We start from the raw sequence: 25,401 nt of genomic DNA on the forward strand, positions 1-25,401 counted from the left end.
AGCCTCTATTGCCAATTATAACGTTATCAAAGCAGCAGCTCAGTGTCTTAATGCTTGTTCCTGTGTTTTCCCCCTGTGCTTGGGAGAAAGATCTTGCAAATATCTGTGCAACTGATAAATTGCTTTCCTTCAAAACTTCTCTCAGAAACATGTTAAGACATGATGTGTACACAAACCTAGCCATAGTGAATGGAGCCCACTGCTGTGCTCGCAGGTATGATGTTAACGTACATTTCAGCATAGCATCCAGCTCAATAACAACTCGATAATAGTTACTACTACTATTATTTTCTCCTACACATTACCTTTCTAGACAAGACCTAAAAGCCAAGAAAATAAAACCAGAGAATAAATACCCATGGTTGTGTCTATTTAGGTTAGGCTACAATTTAATTGCCTAGCAGACAGCCCTCAAGGGAAAGAAACCCACCCTTCCCTCCCTGCAGCGCAATGGAGTGTTGCCTTTCCTGCCTTGACAAAGATTAAGGACAGACGAAAGCACTAGATCCTCCAGTCTAACATGAACAACACCATATATATGGCTTTAGACCTACTGGAAAAATAAAAATATTTTGATGAAAGGAAGTATTTCAGTAAAGAAAACAAACAGAAGCCCACAGAAATAAAACTTGTGTTTCTTTTCAGGGGGTGGGGGGTGGGGGTGGGAAGGGTGGAGAAGCTGCAAAATACTTGGTATCAGTTTCAAACCTGCAAAGTCTTTCAGAAGAGGATCTTAGGGAGGTGAAAGAAGGAGCTTAAAATGGAACAATTTTGGATTGGCAGAAGAAAAAAAAAATCACAAAGCTATCAAACCAGCAAACAAACCAGTATACTAGTCAAGACCCCAAATCTCAGCTAAGGTGTAAAGTGGCTGTGAAAAATAGTGCTTTTGGTCCTAAAGCCTTTTTCGATTGGGAAGATCTGATCTGATCAGTGTAATGAGATCCAGAGGACATATGGTGATGCTGAGAACCAGTGAAGAACTGGTGTAGATACAGTCCAGAAATGGATTCTGCAGAGAGGCAAGGACAGTTCTTCCTGATAAAATTAGCAGGATTGCTTGAGGAAACTGAACTTACTAAATTTCACAGCCACATGGCTGCACTTCCATAGCAGGGAAGGGAAGAAGTTCACAACCCATCAAATCTTTTGCACTCCCTGAAGTATTCATGGAAAAACTTTGCTTAAAGTAGATTTGTTTTTTTCTTGTATTCCTTGTGATTCTCCTGTGGTCTATACCACAACAAGGTACAACGGATTCATCTGGGCCTGGTTATTTTTTCCATATTCTTTCTCACTTTTCCTGGACAGCCTCTCTACCTGTTCGTTTCTGCAGCATTCTTCCTTGCAAGAAGAAAGAAATTAAAGATTTAAGGATGCAATTTGCTAAAATTGACTTGCACCAAAATAATTCCATTCCCAGGATTTGGGCCCAGCAGGACATGCAGTGTTATTCTAAAATACCCTGAAGACTTACGGCTTATCGCTTTGCTGTGAAGATGGAGAGTGAGATTTTCTTCAAAAGATCCATATTCCTAGAAACATAAAAGAAAGTGGAAATTAATAAATAATGTACGTACAACTTGCTTAAGGCCACCTAATGAACAGATCAATAGTCAGGCATATTCCATAATCTCATAACATATTCAAAAATGAAAGGCCACCAGGCAAATTAGATCAAATGCTATAATTTCCTTCATTCGCATTCGTATTGCATCTTGTTTTACTTCCAAGAATCGTGACTTTTAACCTCACACACACACACACTCATTCACAGCAAGTATTAGTGTACACGACCCCATCCTGCTGTTGTGAAAAGGACCCAAAACCTCTTTAAACAAGTTTTAGGTGAGGTCCATTTGCATATTGTCCCCTGTATCACTCACCACTATGAAAAGGGGATGCTTCACTCCCTTTCACAGGAAAAAGAGCAGCTGAAACTAATTTGATCACCTCACTGGCTGCTGTAACATACTTGGCATGCAACCACTTACAGTGAGGCTGAGCAGCATTTTTGAATCCTCATTTTCAATTCAAATTGTGTGGTCTTTGCACTTCACCTGCAGATAAGCCTTCCTATCTAAACTCTACATCATGTCTTCAAAGGTTTGAGTAAGAATTTTTGTAGTAGACCTACATCAAGATTTTTTTTTCTTCTATGTGTTGGTCTGACACTTAGTTCAACTTCTGGATGAAAGATAAATGAAAAATAAATGTAACTTTTGTGTTGAATATGATTTTACAGTTGCGGGCAAATAGGAATGATTCATCTCTGGAGCTTCTCCAGGGAAGAATTTTGGTCTAGCAGGACATACAGTGACATTGTAAAATACCCTGAAAACTAGAAATGCACCTTTAAGGATCTGTATGCATAGGTCAACTTTTTAATGAGTATTGGTTGGAAAGGCAAGAGAATGAAATACTATTCAATTAAGTATGTTGCATATTTTTTGATACGCTATAATGTAAGGTCAAATGTTTATAGATTTCTTTGATACTGAATTATGCCATCTATAGCGTTTTAACTCTACAGACAGAAGAAAGATAAATGGTTAGATTATTGCTTCTCTTCAGTTATTGTAACAGAAGCAGATAAAGAAAATAAATGGTTTTAGAGAGCCCCTAAGGGCATGTTAGTGTGGGTTAACACTGGTAAGCAGCTAAACCCCACAGTGGAACGATGAAGCAAATCAGAAGTGCAAAAGTGAGCAAACTCATGGGTTGAGATGAAGGCAGTTTAATAGGTAAAGCAAGAGCTGTGTGTGCAAGCAAGGCAAATAGCCAAGAGAAAAGTGTGCAATTTGAGGTGTTTATTGTGTCAGATTTACTGTGCAAGCACAGATGATCTTTTAGAATACAAGACATATTTCCTAGCTTTCTGAGACAAGAGGACCAAGAATAAACACCAGGACATCATCTGTTGTATATAGACAACAGTATTGCTCCTGTTGTATATAGAAGCTTTGGACCCTCAGCTTAGTTTATTAATGGTAGCCTTCCCTAGAATGGCGGGTAGAGCTGATGGAAGGCAGTATGTGGTAGTCAGCTAATAATGCAAATGCAAGTAATTCCAATATTTAATTGTATCCATTTAGGTATGTTCTCTCTATTTGAATGCCTTTATTTCAGTTTTGCTAGCTTCAAGTCCCAGATGTTAGATTCCCCTACGCTTTTAGCAAATAGATTAAAAAATCATCTGTTTGTGAAAATATTAATCATTTAATATGATGGATTCATTAAACATTTACTAAAAAGCTGCCTATACCAAACCAACTCATGTTTCACTTAGTTCTTTGAAGCATTTCATTTCTTCTAAAGCCCTCCAATCTTACAGTTAAATAACTATTGATGAAGACTAATCTTTTATACCGCACACAAAGCTCATTGTTCAGATTTCACAGGTCCAAATGATCACCAGGGCTACCCCACTCCACATCTTCAAATGTTTTCTAATTGTCTTTTTCATTCCCTAAAAGTGTCCAAAAGACACCTTCTTAATATAATCTCAGGGTAGGTCCATCAATTTTGTGCTTACATAAGTTGGTTCATTTCCCATTCCTCTGCAAATTGCCAAAACCATTTTAAAATGCATCATCCTGTTCACTTAAATTTCCACTGCATTTGTTTCCTTTATCTCTTCCTGAAATAAAAATCCATCACATATTTAACCTCTTCTTTAACAGCCTTACAAATTCACAATACATCATACCAGTGAGTGATACATACTTAAGCAACTGTGATCAGGGATATTCTTTAATGTGTTCATGCTATTGATTGGTTGCACTTCATTCAGCAATATTTGAATTTGAACCTGTAAATGCTGTCTAAAAGAATCCTTTTCTCTCTTACATTTTCTTATAAAGGAATTGCACAGCACAGTACACAACGTTGGACTGGTACACTGAATTAAGCTGATAGTGATCAGGAAAAGTCCATCAACATGTTTATGTAGCAAAACATCAAGATTCTCTTACGTTTATGATCCAACTGTCAAGTGAATTCAGTCTGGATGTGTCTCTGAATGCTCAAGGCACACTTAATGTCAAAATCCAATATGAGTATGCAGAGAAAACATTTTCACAATAATGCAAATATAAAAATATTCTGACATTTATTCTGGGTTTTGAGAGTTTATGACAAAAATCATCAACCCAAAGATTAAGGATCAAACGGCTCAGAGCTGCTATGGAATAAATAGTAGCATTTTGCCAGTGCTGTCCTCAGCAAAGAGTGAGCACAGTGCTGACGTCAAGGAGCAAAGAAGCTGACCCTTTCGCTCTGACTTTTTCTGGTATCTACATAAGCTACAGACTGTCTGGTTTGTGGATACCTTTGTACCTTCCCATAATTAAAAAAGACCCCAGTGTCACATACTGGTCACATTTTAGTAGTTACAAAAGAAGGGTTATACTCCTAGCCTGCTGCAGATTTTGGAAAGGTGTAGTGATAGTGCAGTCTCTCTTAAGCCATCTGTGTCTCTAATCTATTTTTTGCTCCTGAAGTCATCAATATTCTGATCTAGAGTCACAGGTGGGTTTTGTTTGCTCTTCAAATAGAATCAGATACACATTATTCAAGATCTAATTATATTGCTCTGTAAGTGACGTAAAAATAGGTAGTTTGTTTGGAATGATAAAGTAAATTTATCAAAACCTTTTTTGCCACTCAAATAGAAATTATCCTAAGAGGATTTCTTAGGTTCGTATTGGTTTGCTTTCCCATTTAATGCTGTTTTGCAATGAAATGCTGATACAGCTTCAGTAGTATTCAGTGCTGAACATTTGTGAGGAAATTATTAAATGTGGTTTTTTTCAGTTTAAGTAAAACTTTATCTGAAACATTACTGTTGTACAGCTTTCCAGAAACACGTATTTGTAAATATTTTCAGTGTTCTTCCTTGATACTGTGATGGTCTAAATTATTTAGAAGGCTGTCAAAGTCCTGGTTTGCACAATTTCCATAAACATATAACGTATTTGTAGTCTTCCAGTATTTTGGTACAAAGACTAATGTAATAGTAAAAAAAATTTCTGAATGTTATCTTTACTTATAGCAAATAAAATCTGATTAAATTTTGTTGGGTTTTATTTTAGTTATACAGGAACAGGAACATTTTTATAGGAGGCAAACATGAGAAATTTGATTTGGCCTTCACATTATTCAGCACAAAGTGTTATGAATTGGTATTAAACTGCATTTTAGTAAAATTATGCACATCATTTACAAAACAAAAAGATCCTTCCTGTTATCCAAGAAATCCTATAGGGTTACACCTGTGCTTACGAATGCAGTATCAAGATGTGAAAGAGAAAATGTGAAAGAATTACAAGTACATTTTAAAAGTATTGAAAAGACAATAATGTCTCAGTAGCACATGTGAGTAGGCAGTGGGACTATGGATTGAATAAACCGCAGCAGAATTGGTTCACAAATGATTCATATGTCCTTCCAATGTTAACAGATCTAAGAAACCCAGTCGCTCTCATTCAGTATCACCTGTTGCTTCACTCAATATTGACCCTGCCAAACCTCTGAGGTCTGTTCCATGGCATTAAGAAAAGCAATCTTTACACTTCTAATCAGCTCAAAATGTTACCTCCTTCTTGTCTGCAGTGTGGCATGAGACTTCTCAGTACATGCCAGTTCTCAGAACACTGCTACTCCACAAATAAATAATAAAGGTAAAAGTGAAACGGGCAAAATATTTTAGAAGCAAACTGGATCCCATGAAGAACTTGAGTTCAAGTTTGCCATTAGCAGACCTCTGCTATCCTAAATCCATCCTGTACTCTAGCTGTTAGATTCATTATTGATGATTTAGATGACAGAATAGAAAGCACTTTTAATTTGAAGATGATAACAAGCTGGGAGGGATGACAAGCACTTTAGAGGACAGGAATGAAACTTGAAGTGATGAAATCAGCAAAATAATAAGTAGTTCAGTGGCATTAAATACAAAGTGACACACAGCTACAGGACAGAGAAAGATGGAATAATAGAAATGGTTCTGCAAAAGTTGATCTGAGAATGAATGGACCAAAAATGGAACACACATCCACAGGGCCATAATGTACTGGGGGCTATGTGCGGGCTTGCTGTACCTAAGATACCTCAAGTCTGTATAACATTGGTGTGGCTCAGCTGGAGTACGACATCAGATTTGGGCACAATGTTACAGCTGGATCAACTGAAGAAAGTCCAGAAAAGAGAAAGAAACACTGAGACTTTTCCAAGAAAACCTGTGAAGAAAGCTGGAAAGTACTGGATTTATTTAGCTGAGAGAAAACCAAAGGTATAAACAAGTATGGACTTCAGATCATAGCTGATGTCATCAAAAGGTTGGCAAAGAGAGGAAAGCACTAATGTATTCTCCAGGACAATACGTAATGGGTTTAGGTTGCCACAAGGGAGATTTAACCTACACATTAAGAACATGCTGTATGGCAAGAGAGTTAAGTGCTAAAACACAACTGTCAAGAGAAGCTGGGGATTCTGCATCACTGGGCTATTTTAAAAACAGGTTAGACAAATGGTTGTCAAAGATTATTTAGATAAAGCTGAATCTGTCTGGGATTAGTAAAGAAAATCAGTGACCTCCTGAGGTCACATCATTCCTATTCTTACAGTTCTGTGTCCTCCTCCAGATTTTTTTAACAACTCTAAAACACAGACTACATTGCACGTATTGAGCTGAACTCTGATCCAAATTACACTGATTTTAACACAGCTTGATTGAACATTATCACCAAACACAACTAAGTCAATAATACAGACAAATCCTTGAATATAATGTCTGGGGTTTATTCAGAGAGGAAAAAAGCTTTGATAAAGAGACAGTTACCCTTATTTTTTTTTTTTTAAAATGGACAAGTTCTATGGCGATTTTTGAAATTTAGTTCAGCAGCTTTAAATATAACAGATTTGTGGTCCTGATTTGCTTTTCACTGCATTTAAGAGACAGTAAAAGACTGCTAAAAATGAGTTTGCCTCATAAAAGTTAGGTGTTAAAATAATAAGCTAGAGGCCATAAAACCAAATGTCCCTTGGAGTTTTTATCCATCTGGACTAGATAGAAATATATAGCTACTGCAGTTATTTTGCAAACAATGTTAACAACATTATTCTTACGTTTTCACATTGGATCTACATATGAAACCACAACACATATCTCTTTTGTTCCAAAGATTCCCAGACCAGATTTACATCTAAAACTCACAGATGGCCTTGCACTGTAATGGACCAAACTAAATCACTGACTCAGGGAAATATTTAAGCAACAGCTAAATCCATTTTTATTCAGCAAAATGTTAATATGTGCTTAACTTTAGTAGTATTCCCATTTAAAACAAAATCTTTTTTGCTCCCATGGGCTTTCACATATGCTCAGTCATACCATTTGTTTAAATTCTTCCCATAAATATGAGAGAGGCCTCTAAAAGAAACCAACCTGTACATACCCTCAAATGTAGGATTACTTTGGAGCTGGAATGCAAAGCCAGATGCAGGTGTCAAGGTCAGGCTCTGACATGAAGCACGCTGTTACCAGTTAACAGTTACAAAGTGCTGGCTTTTACTCTCAAGCAGTGGTTATGTCCATACCAAATGTGAATGGAAATGCGTCGCGTGGCTTTTCAAGGAAAGAAACCCTGGCTGATTCTATCAGTATGAAAATAGCAATTCTAGATTATCTTTTTTTTTTTTTCTGTTGCTCAGCACGTAACATTCACAGTTTACTTTGAAATTACTTTGTCCTACTTTAACGTGGCTGATCTAATTCCTAAAGCCTTAGTCCAAAGTGGTAATTGACAGGTATCATATAACATTTACAGGAGAAAATTAAAAATCTATACAGCATCTGTGAGTGATGTAGCTTTCTCAATGAACAAGAAGTGTTTTGAAATGAACTGCTATTATGGATAAAGAATAAATAAGTTAATTATGAAGAAAGAGCTATCAGTTCACTACTATCTTCTTAAACAACTATGTACTCTGCAATAGTCAGCAGAGATCTGGAATGCCAAGTATGTTCCCAGAGCATGGGAGGCTGGGAGCATTGTGTGCAGGTCTTCCAGGGTAGCTAGGGAACATGTAAAACACCTCCAGAGCTGCTGGGAGGAAAGTCACCAACTCCAGCTCTATGCCCGCTAATACATATGATTATCTGGAATTAGGGTTAAGTCTCAGCACTAAAACAGGAACTAAACTTGGTAGCAAATGGTAAAAAATTCAAATCCAAGTAACCTTTTTTTTTTTCTTTTAGCACTAGGCAGGTGGTACAGACTTTAATGCATTCCTTTTTGTTGTTGGTTTTCCTTTTTTTTTTTTTTTTCTGGCCATTATGAAGAGAGATATAATTGTGTTCGTGTTTGGGGCGGGGGGGCGGGGGGTGTGCTGAAAAAAGAAAGGCACTCTTTTGATCAGAAATAAGCATGTGCTAGAAAACCTTACTGACTTATGGTCTGTTGGCACAGGACCAGTGTTAAGGAGCGTAAATAGAAACACAAAGGCTTAAGTGATTTCTGGCTTGTAGAATAGAGGAGATACCCATGCACTTGCCAGACTTTGGTGACCATTTAGAAAAAATCCTTAATGGTGGTATACAACATCAACCCTTGAATGTCACTGATAAAGATTTAATACAGTCTTGGCACCATATGTGGCCTGAAAGCAGACTAATCATTAATTACCTTATTGTCATCCTTTTTGGTTCAATATCCATTTCTCTCCCATCATTTTTTTACTTTGCTGTTATTTTCAGCCACTCCTGTTCATTTGTTCACATCTCCCAACGTCACTCCCATACTTTCTTCTAGATAGCCCTCACAATGCACAAGTCTTTACTTACTTGCAAGATCTGCTTATCATTTTTTACCCCATGTGAGTCCATCTTAAAGACTCACCTCTGCTCTTTACAGAAAGTCACACTGACTTACATAGAAATAGTTTGTAACTCTCAATGCTCTTTGGATTGTTCTGAAATTCAAAGCAAGTCTTTTCATTCTTGCTGAAGGTATAACAGGTGCCACAGTAAAATCACCACAGTAACTATCAAATGAAACAAAAGCCTCTAGGTGATAATACCAAATATTCAATGAAATAATCATTTCAGTGACATCCCCCAAGTGGTAGTTTACTGAACAATACACATACTATGGACTGAATTTTTCTCTCCAGTCCTCTTTTCCAGTGTAGAGAGACCAATGTGACATCAGGAATTTCCTTTAATTCATAAAAAGATGCTGAAGAAGAGAGATGTCCAAAGCAACAATTAGTTTAAAACACAACTCTCTGCTTTGTAAGATCTTGGGTAATCTCTATAATCTTTTGTTTTAAATTTCTCAAAAGTATGATGGACATGAACAATGACAGATTTAAGGAAAATTATATGAATTTTATGCAAAGAAAGATGGTATGGAAAGAGAGCAGTGTTACATAAAATATGGTGTGAATTAATCATGTAATATTAAATTGTTCTATACTATATAGTCCTGAATTAGAAAGCAAAGATTAGAACTAGGCTGTAATATTCTGATATTTAGAATGTTCTCAAGACTTGACATTTGATTCACAGAGTAAGTCAGCCACCCAACTACCCTTTGGGCACCTGAAACCACCTCAACTGGAATATGTATTATCCCTGTTCAGCTATTGCTTAGTGCAGTAAATCTCTTGGTACTTGTGGCTCAGTTTGTAAAATCCCATAGGGACTACATTTCAGTGTTTGAGAAAGCCTGGATTTTCTTCACCCATAATGACACTGAAAAGCTCTCATTCTGTTTTACTTGTAAGCACCGATGGGACTCAAAAAAAAGCCATTTCCTCTTCCAGGGTTCTCTGCAGGGCCTAAGCCGTTGGACATGTTTCGTGCCTCTTAACTACAGATGCAAACGATTAAGAGAGATGTATTTTCCCTGTAAGTCCATTGGTCCAGTAGCTTGACTACCTCTGTGCCTGGTTTGGGTGAGGGCAATCTTTTTCCTTCCCTCAAACTATCAAGATAGCACCCTACATGTTGACCCACTAAATTTCCTGGAATATATATTTCTTAATCTCTTTCCTGTTGAAGTTGATATTTCAGCATAAAATAGAATATTTTGGGCAACAGGAATTAAACTTTTAGCCTACCAAACCAGCAGGCCAAATAATTATTCTTACTCTTTCTTACCCAATGAATATTTATGAATTGTAGTCAAAGCAGAACAGCAGGTTTTACAGCAAAGGCTGAAGTAAGTCCATCCTTTAAAATCCCATAATGATGTATTCAGACATTCTCCTTAAAATTGAGAATCCTGGACTTAAACTATTGCTCTTTGTCAGCTGGACAATATCCATCTAATCAACATTTTCCATATCTCAGATGAATAATTCATCCCCTAAACTCTTGGACATAAGAGGAGAAAATCATCTCCAAATGGATTTTTCTTTTCTTCTCAACATGACTGGAGATTTAATGGAAATAGAGCAAGAGTTACTTCACTCAGTGTTAATGTAGCATTTCCAGAGGTTGCACAGCCCAGAAGAGTCCTCTGTGAGCACAGCTGTGTTGTGTGCTGCCCTCCCTAGATGAGCAGAGGATCACATCTGCCAGCATTCTCAATGTGCTTTAATGTGCCTACAAAATTTGCTTTAAAAGACAGGGTAAGTCTCTCCTGGTACATATACTAAAGGCAACTAATGATGTCAATCTTCCTAAGGTTCCTCTGCTTCAGTGATCACTAATGAAGAAATATAACAGGAAGAAATTTTTAATATACTTCAGTGTATGGAGGAGCATGTGGTAGTGTGAATGGATATTTCTCCCTGAAAAGACTAGAAGCTGTATGTGTTTTTTAGTGGTTGTCTATACAAAGTTTTAAGATAATGGTGTCTTAGACTGTCAGTCTTTTAATCTGTCATTGAAGAAGGTTATAAATAGGTTGTAAAAAAGCACGTTAATTTAAAATAAAATATAATCTTATCTTAGGTAAATTGTAGCTGAATTTAAATTTGAGTGCATTTTCATACAATTTTTATTCTTCTGGATCTGATTAGGATCAGAATCAGAAATTACAAAATATCTGAGCAAAACATAACTGAATATTTCTAAAGCCAACGGTAAGAGAAGATACTTCTGTTCCTTAGCATCTTGTTTCGCTGTGCAGATAATAAATCTACAATTAGGTCAAAGCAATTCAGATAAATATGATTGTGTTTAGTGATTACTAATTTAAACCATAGAGTAGAGCCTCAGTCAATTAACAAATCAGTGATTAATCTGAGAATATCACATGCTGTGTTTTCAAGGTTTTTCAAATTATTTGCTGCTGATTCTATTTGTTGTAAAATCTATCACCATCCTGTTTATGTATCATTCATAAGCTGTTCCTAAAGTTCCACAAATGCATTTACTATCAGTAAGTGTTTGCCAGATAATCCGGGCATATAATTTTCCTTATGCTCTCTCCTTTTCATTGACCATGTGCAATAGGACTAGTAATTTTTCATTATATCTGACATATTTGGTCAGCTAAATCACACAGTTATTTCTTCTACTTGACAGTGTGGCTGAGGCTTGGGGGCGGGGGGTGGGGTGGGGAGGAGGAGAATTTCAAATGAGAAAACCCTCTAGGATCATAGAATCTGCCATCCTGTAATAAACTATCTTGCATATAGTCCAACACTTTGCATCTCACAGTTGTTAGTACCAGATCCTTCAAAAGAAGGCAGAAGAAATCTGTAAGAGCAGAGGGAAAATAATCAGACAACTCAGTTCTGCATCTGAACTGTCAGATAGATATTGGTTAACATCTTCAAGAAGTCAAAATGCTTTCTAATGCTGTCATCATTATTAATTCTGTCTGTGGATATTTCTGATACTTTTATACATGTCGTTATGGGGTTTTTTTTGGGGGGGTTGTTTTGTTTTTTGGTTTTTTTTTTCAGTTTCAGTATTTTTGGTTTCAAAATAGTAATAACAAAACCAGGGGATTTTGGCACAAATGCTTAGTCAAACAGCCATTTACAAAACTTTCACAATCAATACATTCAGCAAGATAGAAAAGTTGTCAAAATGACTACACGTATGTCTAAAAGTACTAGAAAATAGACTTGGCATTTCCATTAATGAAACAGAAATTTTGGACTCTTAACTAGCAACAAAACCATTAATTAAAAAATACTCTGGGATAACAGAATCCCTCAGAAATAGAGGAGGTATTTTCTCTGGTTTTGTTTCTTTTCCTTTTTTAAGGAGACATAAAAATGTTTTACATTTCTTATGAACAGGTTTGAGTTTAGAGAGTTTAGAGTGGATTGTTTCTGGGACAATGACCAGAGACGAGGCTTGATTACATGTGGTTTATCCTTCAGCATGTGATATTTTACCATGGAAATCATGAAGCAGTCTTGGGCTCAGATTCCAAATAATTTGAGTAAAAGTATTTCCACTAGGATGTACTGTGATTCTTATTCCCTCTTAAGTTTAAGCATGAAAAACAAGATTAGGCATTTAGTCAAAGCACGGTTATTTAGGCTAGTTTGGGACAATGCAGAGATGGGCTGATTTTAGAGTCCATCTAAAAACAACGGTTTAAAATTGGGATGAATTACTACTGTCTTACACACCTGTCTTAGATACTTTAGACAATCTACTTGCATCTTTTTCTGTGCTTGTGAGACAAATTCTGTGAACTGCTCAAGTACCCTCAGCTTGCCATACAGACTATAGAAGTTAGGAGCACACAACTCTACCCGTGAGCAGCTTAGTCCCTCTTAGATTAAAGCTTTAAGAAACAGAATCCTCTTTTAATAATAATCTGGCAACAGCTTATTGAAAAGTGGAAACATTGGGAGATAGGTGTTGCTATGTTTCTGCTAGTATCACTGATCAAAGATTTATAAAAGTCAGCATTAAGTTCTTTTGAAATCTCATTCCCAGGAAGCACAGTTCAGAACAATGGCACTCCATCTTATCTGCAGGTTTTACAATAAGACCCTTATTAGATTGCAATTGATTCACAGCAATCTATTCATTTTTAGTCAAATTAAAACAACCTTTATTGTAATGCCACAGTTCATGCTGATACAATTAATGCGGTGCGTGAGCATTTCTATTATGAAAATCCTTTCTTCCCTGCCTTGGTTTATAGCCAAGCAGAAGGAACTCAAATGGCACTGAAACTTGTCATACAAAGTCTCAGCCCAGGTGAGGCTGTTGTTCTTTGAAATTAAAAAAAGTATAAAAAGAATTTGACTGTTTTCCTCATGCAGGAATATAATGAGGTGAGAAAAGCTGGAAACATGCCACTGAAACTGACCACTTGCCCTATCAGATTACCATTCTTTAATTGAAAATGACAAAGTAATAAATGTGAGGTATTTTTTTTTGTCTTCACTGTCTTCATTATATCTGATACTAGGATATGAACTGAAGGCATGACCTGATATAGTTCCCGTTCCTTTAATGCATCCTAATTTCAAGGAGTGTGCACGGAAGATAGTCACAGGGAAATGCAGGAACTGCAGCCATATCCTGATGTTGCACAGACTGTAAGCTCTCACAACACAGCTGGGAACAATCTGCCCCAGAGGGAGCATCAATGGACAAACAAGAAAAGAAGCTGTGTGTGATATAAAGTCAGGTTAACACCAATAAGCTGGGAAAGAGTCATGAAACTGCAGGCGTCCAGATAAAGGATAGTCTAAAGCATATCTTTTATTCTCCGCATCTGGTATTTATCCTGGATTCATGCTTTGGGCTATATTTTTAACTCATTGTTAATGGAAGTTGCACAAAGCTCAGTGCTTTGCAGGGGGAATGCACTTCTATATCTTCTTTGTGGGCTTAGCAATGCACGCACTATGCTATGTAGTATTGATTTACAAATACAAGAGATACAGTGACACCAACATCAAGGTTAAGGTAGCCGTTTCTCCATTTGCCTCTAGTTTTAAAGCAAGTTGCTAGTCTTTCCTTGAGAATTGCACTCATGGCTCCTTGAACACTGAAAACTGTTGTAAGGCAACATTGCTGCTGAAAGCCCTCCATATAACAACAAAACCATCCTTTCACTTCAGCCAGAAGGAATATTCCTGTAGCTGCTCAGGGAACTGATCCTTTTTATAGCTCACCTAGCAAAATAAATAAACATTAGTTCCCAGACTTCAGGGTTTTTGCATTACTACATGGATGGCACTTGTGTAAACAAAAGGTAGGCATCAGAATGAACAAGTAAGGATAGGATTTCCTCCTCTGGCAGCACTGAAAAACTTGGCTAACTTAAAATACTTTCCTATGTTAAAGGCAGTTTACAAAACCTGCTTCCTACACAGCTTCAACTTACCTTTGCCAATAGAATGCAGCAGTGCAAAATCGAAGGCACCCTGGACTCCAGCAGCCACCTTTACTTGTCACATGCTTACTCCAGCTAGTAGTTGTAACCACTCTTTGTCCTGCAGAACTGACACAAGAAAGACTGATTTAATGAAAAGTTAATTAGTTAATTGATTAATTAAATAATTAACTAAAAATGCTTTTGACTGGAATGTGGACAGCAATGTAACAAAAGAGAAAAAAAATGCAAAATTCAACTTACTCATTTATACTAAGGACTTTTGTTTCAACACATGCAGTTCGATTCCCTATGCCCTACATCCCTAATCACTAATTCTTACCTCTATTCCGTCATTCATTTATCTTAAATAGAAGAGTTTGAGGAATGAGGGAAATTAAAAACAAAATAGTGGATCATTACTAGCTCAGGTCAGCTTCCTGATGATTCAGCATCAGGCTCCATATGTTGTGCTTGGCACTACTGAGGGGTCACTGGAAAAATGCTGAAGCCAAAGGAGGTTCTTAAGTAGAGCTGGAACCAAGAAAACATGTATGGGGACATCATTCCCCAAGGTATCACCTTTCTGGGAACTTTTCTGTACACATCTTTGCTGTCCTGAGTCTATTCAGACCAATTACTTGGATTTTGCTTAATACTCAAAGACTTATTCTTTGGAAAATCATCTTCTGAAATACTAGAATTCCCATTAGAAACATAAAAAAATTCTGATATAACTGTATAAAAATAGTTTGTTTCAGGGAAATGGAAATAATATTTTTAACACAAAATTATACTAACATCGTATTAAGATACAGGACAGTCTCAGTAATCTCCTGGAGCTGTTCTGCTATTCTGCTGTCCTTTCCTGAGTACAAAAGCCAAAAGTGTAATTTAAACAAAGCAGACTAATTTAAACATTAAACATTAGAACAGTTTGAGTAGCAAACTTCAGTGTCATGGGGTATGTACAAAGGAACAGTAATCGATTTAGGTGGGAATAGTGTCCATGACCAAAGGGAAAGTGGGTAACTTGGTGTATTCCTCAGCAGCAACTGAAAAAGAATCTTGCAACAAGTATTATATATATATATATTTGTGTGTGTGTGTGTATAAATATTTATATTTTTTTTTAGAATTCTCAGTGGGCTTACCTTTCACAAAAAAGTTAAACTGCATTTTCCAAATTGCCAGACATCATCTGTGCAAGTACGGCTTTTTCTACGAAAAAGGCTGTCTGTAGACATAACTTGGAGATGGTTTGGGATTCAATCCAAAAAATAATTAATGATGATGGAAAGCTTGCTATCCTTTCTAACAGGAGCTGGACTGATCTCTTAGAACTAGATCTTTTCACAGTGGTAGGTCTTTTATCAGGTCTATTGACTTTTATTCAAACCTCTATCCTGATTACAAAAAGAAATAAATAATTGTAATCAAATAGTCAGGAAGCTCTCTTCAAGTTTTGGATCAGTTCCACATTTCTTGCAATTTAACACCTAGCATGCAGAGTACCCAAACATGAGTTCCATTGAGATGCAGTGAATTAAATTATGGTGAAACTTTACACAGCAACTTCAACCACATAGATTTGTAGAAATACACAAACCAGTACATGCTGTTCAGTCTTGAAAGGAACAAAAGCAACGTGAAGAGCCTTTAGTGTTGTCATATAACCTTGAATGAATTTGGCTTTATGACTATCTTATATTTTTTTTTCAGTACTAACATCTCAGCCAAACTATTTGAACCTGATGTTCTGTTTTTTTGCCATCATCTTATTTCTCATAAATGTCGAACAATTATGGGTAAAATGAATCCTTTCATCAGCTTCTATACAGACTTAAGTAGTTATCAGAGAGAGAACACTATTCCATTTCCATTATCAAATTAATATCTAGTGGGTTTTTTCAATATACAGTTCATTCAAACTTCTAGTCAATGTTTTATGGACATAATCCTGATTGCTACCAGTATCTTGAACGTGTCCCTTGCGGTCGCAGAACCCGTAAGAGTTGTCCATAGAAACTGACAGTTAGAAATGTTAGAAGATTTCCAATTACTTTTAGGAATGAGTACTAAGTATGCAATGTGGACTTTTGGGGGCAACTCATTTCAACTGATCTTTGTTGAACCTTGTTGTGATGATTCTAGAGAATTACATCTATCCAAGGGCAGGCTTTCACTCATCAGTCTCTCCCCTTATTAAGATTTAAATGTAGGTACATATTAGCAGATAAATGACTGATGAGAACACATGTTGCCATATGCTAAACGAGAATATAGTTGTCACTAATTCCAGCACAAGTGTTACACTCTGACACCAGCATTGACATTCTGCTACATGACAGCAGATGTTCGGAGCCTTAGAGGTTGGCTTCCCAGTGAGGGAGAAAGCAATGACATAGAAGCTGACTAAACTCTTAACTGTTACTAAACTTACAGATATACAGAGATTCTGAACTTAGTCATAGAACATGAAGGGCAAACACAGCTCTAAAAAAGATTGAAAATTCCTCTTGACACCTGCACTAATATCATTTTATGATTTGTTTTGCAGATAGAAAATAAGCTCCTAATGCTAATTCAGAAAAGTTGACAAACTTAAAAAAAATCCACAAAAACCCTGACCCAAACTTATCAATAACTATTGAGGTTTTCTACAAAAAAAAAAAAAAAAAAAAAAAAAAAAAAAAAAGACATCTTGTAAACACAGCTCCTGGTGAATTCTCAGGTGCCTGGTACTAATTCAGGGTAGTTCTTTGGAATAAAAACAGCATGAAACAAATAGTGAAGCTGGAAACAAGTCAGAGAAAAATTAAGAAAAAAAGAGTGATATGTTTCCTTCTGATATGAAAGGCAGATGTGTACTCCCAGTTTATCATATTCAGGGCTTATTTCATCATCTTGCTGTCTTCACACATAATAGCTAAACTCACTGGTTTACTTTTGTTTCAGACAACTTAAATAAGCTAATTAAGAGTAAACTTAATGCCTGAAGTTAAAACACAAAGACCACATTTGAGCAAGAATATCTTAGTTTATGGATACATATTTCAATCAGTCAATATCAAGTATATGTTTACATATGCAATTGGAGATATATAATTGGAAGTATGGGCTTTAACAGTTTCCAGGTCTGAGCATCTAACCTGATTTCCAGAAGAAGAATGTGGATTTGTGCCTCCATTCAAGAAGAATGACAGGTCTCAACATCTGAACATCAATCATGGACTATGCCAGACAGAGTAGATGGATAACTCTCAGTCTGAACAGACAAGTACACAGATTTTGGCATTTGTGCTTCACTTGTTCTCTCGTGTAAGCATTCTCTATTATTTTATTTATTTGTCATAAGAGCTCATAATGTTCAAACAAGTTAAATACACCTATAGAAGCACCTTGGGTCTACTGAGTCGTGTACCTGCCTTCTAATCTCTAGAAAGAAAACCTATTCACAGGGGTGTTTTAGAACTAATTACTGATTGTTTGTGGCATATTCTCTCTGGATGTCGTACTAAATGGCAAGATTTAATTTTTCAGCTAGCCACTGGCACTTTGGTTCATGTTTGCAATGTAATGAAGACCTAGTGCAACATACTATTTTATTCTGATCTCATCATAAACAGTAATAAGCTTTTCTTCTTGTGCTTTCCCCTTTTAGGTTGTTCACTTAAATTTTACTGTAAATAAAAAAGAATACATGATCCATTTTTACTGTCCGTGTGTCACAGAAAAATCATTTTATCAGTCATTTGGCAATAATGGTCTTAAAGGCTAAAGTTCATTTGAAATGATGACTGACTGCTGAATCTCAAGCTAAAATGTCCATCTTGCTGCTTAGAACATAGTGAGCAAATTAATGCATGAACTTTTAAGTAGTTTATTGCAATAATTTTTTTGTCCAATATGATTGTAGTCAAATCTGGACAGTGAGCATAATGCTTTAGGTAGGTTTTTTGCTTTTGGACAGGATTCTAAATCCACTGGGAAACCTGGGACTGAGTTTCTAGGACTACAAGCAGAAAACAAAAGAATCCAAGTCCATGAAAAGCAGAGAGGGTGGGGAGCTTATATTTAGAGACTGGAAGGTTTTATGCTCTTTTAAATTATTAAGCTATTTTATGCGAACTATATAAGGACTCCACACAACTTATACAGTAAATGATTTTATATATTAAATCTAAGATTTCTTCCAGGAGAGCACACACCCCCCCAACTGTTTATAATTTATTTGTGTTGTATTTAAAGAATAGTTAGTAAATATGAAGTTTGATTTTAAAAGTAATAATAAAAAGAATCTTAGCATAATACTCACTCCGGTTAATTTCTCATGTGCAATTTTAAATTATTTTGTGTAAAACCAGTATGCTGATACTCCATATAATTTTTATCAAATATTTTCATATAAATTTTATATGAAATTCTTAATTGCATAACTAAGTTTCTTAATTTAGGGGTTTTTTTAAAGGTTTTGTTCTGAAAACAATAACGATATTTTGATTATCATTTTACTCAAAGATAAAACCAACATGAAAATATTAAAATTCCTCCTGGGACAGAAATTTTACTTTCTCAGCAGCTCTAGTTTTCATACATCTCTACATTTCATACACCATTTATATAAATAAGGCTTACAGAATATTTTAAATTTATTTTCTTTTTCCTCTTCAAATTCTTGTGGTTTTTTTTCTGGTAAACAAAAAATTTTAAAAAGCTTGTGTATCCCAAGTATAACATTAAAAGCCTGAAAACAAAATTGATCTAGAAAAATACTGAATAGTACCATTTAACAATACAGCAAAGTGAAAGTCTCCTGAACTGAAGATAGAGGCAAGTAAGACCTGAATGCAGGAGCAGTTGTGAACAAGCTGTTTGTGCATTTTAATTTACTTCGAAGGCTAAAAGAAATGACAGAAGAATTTGCATCTCTTGTGCAACCTGTTTGTTCAGTATTTCTCTGTTTCTTCACAGAAATTACCTTAACCCATGCAGGGAGTCCCAGTAAGTGAGGCATTGTTCACTGGCACAGGAATGCAGCACGGGGTTGTACATGGCAGTGGGAAGGAATTCATAGCATGGTTTATTGGGAGTCCTCTGAGACAGCCTTTGTGAAAACTACAGCTGTAAGAATGAAGAGACAAACACAATCATTCACACTTCATTACTTTGCTAACATTTCTAAAAATAATGTAAAAGGCTCTGCCAGCCTGTACACCACCCCAAAGCCAACATGGTGGGGAAAGAGCCTTCTGCCAGACTCTGACCGACCTGTCTGGCTTGGAAACTGCCCCACCGTTCAGCTGCAAAACACTTCAGCAACCCTCACTTTAAAGAGATGCCTCTATCTCTGTATTAACTATTGTTATTATTTATCATTTCTTTGAGAACTGGATTGTGGATATTATATAGAACTTGTATACCAATCTTCTGCTGTTACACATCAGTGACATTCTTCTGCTTAATCCTAGTCTGGCTGTTGCCTTAGTGGTTAGATATTGTGCTTTCATAGAAATAGCAAAGCACAAATCTCAGCTCATGTTGCTTTATCCTCAGTAGGAATTTTGCCATAGGACTCAAGCTATTTGGCAATACCAGAGCAAGCAAGTTCTGTAATATCTTCTTCTAAGTTGACAATCTGTGCTACAAAGACTGAAACCTGCTCTATTAATTATGATTTTCTGCAGCTTTGCATCTTGTAGGACCATATCCTCAAAGGTACTTTATTATCTCTGCAGCTAAGAAAGGTTCGGTATCCAGTACCCAGCTTCCCACTGACAAAAGAACTTCCAGTCATTACAGAGGCTTTCCCTGAGTAAAGGTTACCACAGACTTTAAGTTGTTGCTACTGACTGTCACAGTCACTCTTCGTTCTGTGATGGTGCGTGCTCTTACCACTCCACACACCTTCATAATGCACTCAAATAATGCTTTGCAAAAATGCAGCTGGTGATGGTTGCACATCCCAGAGTTAAGGGCTTAGTTCTGCCCGTGGACCCCATCAATGTCAGTGTGGTTACAGGAATTGTAATTCTGAGTTTCAAATCATGTAGTTATCTGCGGGTTCACTATGGTTATTTCAAAACCACAAGTTTTGAAATAGTAAGTTGTAGTTGCTTCACTCTAACATAAAGATGCACTCTGACACTTGATTTGCTCTCTGGAGAGATCCCAAACTACAGCCAGATGGCATTGAGACTCCTGCTAGGTCTGAGTCATGCTGGCCAATTTATAAGGATTGGAGACAGTAGTATTACACATTTCACAGTCTCTGGGGTTAAAATTTTATATGAAAAATGTAACTGAATCAGCTAGTGACAGCATCTTTTTACTTTTTATTGCATTGTGGTTCTAATAGCATTAGAAGATATTGCACTCAATTACTCAAAAGTGAGAAAATTTCAATATGAACACTTTTGTACATAAACAGAAAGTGTTTGCAGTAACTAAGGCATTTTAATGTGCAGGAAATCTGAGTTGAGCACGCTTCATACACTGCTGTGGAAGAAGTGTTGTTTTTTTTCCCTGCTGCTACTGAGTGATGAACATGATTATTTTACTGAGAATAGGGGAGGAAATGGAAACTAAGCAAACAACTGCAGTTCCAGAAACTCTACTTCATAAATTATTCCCATAAGGAAAATGTAGATTGGTAATTTTACAATGCTTGAGTTTCAAATCAAATTGAAATAAGTAAAAGTGTTTTCTGTCTGTTGCAGAGCCCTTGCAGGAGACTGTTCCCTGCCTTTCACGATGCAGTATTTTTTAATGAAATAGGTGTTTGAGTTTTTCACTAACATGATGCGTTTTATCTAAAGATCTTACACTGCACAGCAATAGGAAATTTGCAATTGAGCATCATGATCCTTTTAGTCCCTTATCCTCACAGTGAGATTTGAAAAATAAAATTACTTTAAAAGCTTTTATATTTTACATTCTTTAAAATTTTCCTTTGCTCTAAAACCTACCCAGAGGCCCAAGTTCATTTTAAATCACAAATGCACACATAAAAGATGCTGCCTAAACTCAGCATGCCTTGGATCCTTTTCACTGAAGAGCACAATGAGAAAAGCTGACCAGAAGAGATGCAGTTGTGAATTTATGTCAGAAGATCTGCCTTTTTGCATGTAAATGTAGAAAACTCCTGTCTCCCTTATTTGTGAAAAATTACCATAAACATCCAACCTTTTAATTTAAATCTGAATTGTTTGCTGCTTTCCATGACAATGCTACTACATATACTAGGAACATGCACCATGCTGTTAAGTCTTTTGAGACCATCACTTTACCATTTGATGAAAAAACACTGATCAATTTTTAAAGGCAGATGTACACTCACAGAAATAGACCTAAAAATGTGTACCTAAACCCAAAGTAAATCCTTCAGAGAATTCTTTTTGTTAATCGTTCAGATATGAATGCTGCATACTCAAGCCTGTGGTTTAACCTTATTTAACCAACAAATTGCTTGTTTTGGCTTATACATACAGAATATTTTTCATTCCTAAATGGATGCAAAATGCCCAATTTATTCTCTATTTATTTGCCTGGTTTCTCCATATAAGAGTAAGCTGCAGCACAGCACTTACTTCACAAATGGGATTTCATCTTTTCCTCCTGTACCGGCAGAACTTCTACCATACATATAAACTGCATGCCAAAAATATCTCTTTTGTAGAAGACCACTGGAGACAACACAGTGCTACTATACCAGTTTCAGATTTTCCTAGTTGGAACCTAGAAGCAGGAAAATATCAACAGTAATACTAAATTCTTTACTACAGTAACAGTAGTAAGCTCTGCCTCTTAAAAAAATTCAGGCATTAGTCTTTCTGTAGTTTTAAATATTTACAGCACTGTGATTTGCTTCCTAGTATATTTTTAACATTGAAGGAAAAGCTCTTAGATCAAAAAAATGAGTTGCTGACGATTAATCTTAAATGAAAAGATTTTTAAACTTCAAATGCTATAAATAAATTAGCAAATAAATTACCTGCTTATGAAATATTCCAGTGACAACACCCAGTGTAATTCTCGTACAATTTTAAGAAAATAGAGATCTGATTTTCAGATTGCATAATGTTTTGTTAAGATTTCAAAAAATGTTTTCTTGTCAAAGTCACAGATTGAAATTTCGTCACTTGATATATTTACTTTGAAAACTTCTAGTATTTTCATTGTTCCGGGAGGAAAACTAATTGGAAACTTGGGAAGTCTGATGTTGTTCTTTCTGGTACTTCTACCAACATTGAGCCTCAGTAACTTTGTATATACTGAGAGTTTCAGAGTCCTGGCTTGAAGTCTGACTCAAAAACCTCTGAAAGATCTCCTAAGGGAAGAGTATTTATTGATTCAGTCAAAGGTTATCAAATGCTAAGAAATTAAATGTGCTTTTTGTGTACATCTCTCATAATAGTGAGACTTCCTTTGCATGCTTGTAAGAGGAAATACCATTTTAAAGTAAAGCTATAATGAAGAACTAAAGTAATAATGAAAAGTTAAAATGAGTTAATGCTGTGCTGAATAAAGGCTCATGAGACATGCATCTCACTTTCATTACAGTTTACCACGACTATTAATTTTATTTAAGATTCAACTTGATTAATTCAATTCCCATTCTAATTCTAATTCTAAAATATTTATTTTTTATTTATGTCAAAAAACATGCAGAATACCCTCATGCACTGAGATCAAGTAAGGATCTTCCCTTTAAATATATGAAATTTAGTTAATTTTCCAGTTCTTTGCAATTACAGTGTAGTTAGAACAAAGATGATGGTGAAGCACAGCTGATAAATGTGACTGGTACTGTGACTGCTGCCCATACAGAGGCTTGAAGCCAAATGGACAAGGAATCAGCACTGATGCCAAGAATTAATGTTTGGCAGAGATGGAGATTTGACTCACGGATACATTCCTAAGGGGAGAATAAATACTAAATCGGACGTCACAGCCGTCGCTGCTGTAGCAACGCCCGGTGGGTTGCCTCAGGAAATGTCAGTGGGGTAGATCCTTGCCTGAGATTCTGTGAGCTGGAAGAAGCCCAGGCTTTTCTTGGGGCTGGAAAGAAATGGAGGAGTAGTGGCTTAAAGGCATGTTTTGACTTCCCTTCCAGCATCAGAGAGGCCTTGTATAGGTGCTCCACATAAGTGACCCGGAAGCCAGGGACAGTTACTTTCTCTAACAGCTTTTGTGGACGGTATGTCAGGTTGATGAGATACAAATTGAGGTGAGTTGGACCTCTATCATTACTAAACTATCATTGATTCAGAGAACAGTTTTCAAGAGAGAGGAAGAATGAAAGACAGAGAGGTATGCACAGAGATGTGAAATGCAGAACTGTTTACATCAGAGACAACTCTATCACAGATGATTATTCAGATTTACCCAGATGGACAGAGATAATCCCCCTGTACCATTTCTCTCCATCATACATGAAACATTTATTTACTTATTCTAATTAAAATTGTTTTAGAAACTCATTCCACTCTAGGCAGAGCAACACAAAAAATAGCCATAATAGATTTTTTGAGGAAAGGCTTTTACTCTAAACCATTTCAAGATTGTTCATGTCAGACAGTATTCTTAGCATGAGAAGTGACCAAACAGCATAAGGAAATTAAGACACACAATATTGAGGAAGGTCTTCCTTTTCTGTAATGGCACTACCTAGTTCTGACTATCTGAAGAAAGGAACACTGGAGTCACTTATTTTGGAGCAAGTTCTTTTGGAACACGTGTCCATGGTTCCAGTGAGACTAATGCCAGAATCTGGCTCATTTTGTTTAACCCTGTAGATACAAGTTTATTACATGCATGTAAATGACTTTGACTTGATGTGGAAATAAATAACTCAAGTTGGTTATAATGAGATCTAGATTATTAACTGCAATATACATTGTTCTTTTTCATAGACTGAGCACAGCAGAGTAAATTTTAATTGTGATGCTTAGGGATTTTCATTAGCAGTGAAACCCCTTGTGCGCTGAAATGAGAGTATTCCCATGAGAGCGCAGAAGTGAGCAAGAGAGAATATGTAATGAACTGAGCTCAACAAAATGAAGGTCAGAGCCAACATTCATGCAGAAAAGAGGTCACCTTAGGAAACTGCATTATTAAATACAACCTGGAACATATACACCTTGACAAGCAGCAAGAGGAAATTCCAACTTAGCCCAGATATAATCAAATGATAAAATGTAGGTGGATTTGTAGTGGATTTGCAAGCCAAAATAGATCTTAAGGAACGGGAATTTACTGATTTACGGTACAGAATATTATTTTACTGGTCAGAGTTTTGTCTCATATGACTACTAAGTACCAATTTGTACTGGTTTGAAATGGACACAAAGGATTTTTAAGAAATGCAGATGTGCAAATACTTTTTTCTCACCAATCAAATGGAACTCAGCAGAGCTATTGCTACAGAATTTACAGAAGGGAGAAATTCAGCTTTATGTTGCAAGAGAGCAAGAAACAGGAACAGATGTAAAATTTAAGTGAAATTCATCTTTGGAATGAACTAAAAAAAAAACAAAACACAACAGACAAACATCATCACGTGGACAAAAGTGGACAGAAACAAACTGGGTGATTACGGACCAATCAGCACCACATGAGTTACCCCTGGGAGAGACAAAATACAGTAAGTAAACTGCAAACAGCATGGGTGCTGAGAGCTGTGAGCTGAAGAAAGCAGGCAAATTTTCAAAGAGAAATGACTGACAGAGGGCCTCACAAGTGGTGGTCCCCAGGGCTCAATATTGGTGTCACTTCCCTTGAATATCTTTATCAACAGGCTGGATGAGGGGATGGAGCGCACCCCCGGCCGGTCTGCGGAGGACACCAGGCTGGGGCAGTGCTGCCCTGCTGGGGGGCAGGAGGCCCTGCAGGGGGTCTGGGCAGGCCGGGCGAGGGGCCCAGGCCGGTTGTGTGAGGTTCAACCCGGCTCCGTGCCGGGCCCTGCCCGTGGGGCACAACAGCCCCAGGCAGCGCTGCAGGCTGGGGCAGGGGGCTGGGAAGGTGCCCGGCGGGAAAGGGGCTGGGGGGGCTGGCTGGGCCGGCTGGGCAGGAGCCAGCCCTGTGCCCGGGT

At 36.8% G+C, this 25,401-nt stretch overlaps 1 long non-coding RNA gene across 1 annotated transcript; it reads right to left on the bottom strand.

Annotated features, from left to right (window-relative positions):
- Window positions 1–1,475: 1,475 nt before the first annotated feature.
- LOC121097341 lies at window positions 1,476–22,012 on the bottom strand. Its single transcript, XR_005830920.1, has 4 exons — window positions 21,899–22,012; window positions 19,291–19,433; window positions 14,322–14,438; window positions 1,476–1,535 (listed from the first exon to the last, which is right to left on the bottom strand). It is a non-coding gene; the product is annotated as an uncharacterized LOC121097341 (long non-coding RNA).
- Between the last annotated feature and the right edge of the window lie 3,389 nt (window positions 22,013–25,401).

This window comes from Falco naumanni, chromosome 14 (assembly GCF_017639655.2).
Source record: "Falco naumanni isolate bFalNau1 chromosome 14, bFalNau1.pat, whole genome shotgun sequence".
In the NCBI taxonomy this organism is placed as follows: Eukaryota; Metazoa; Chordata; class Aves; order Falconiformes; family Falconidae; genus Falco; species Falco naumanni.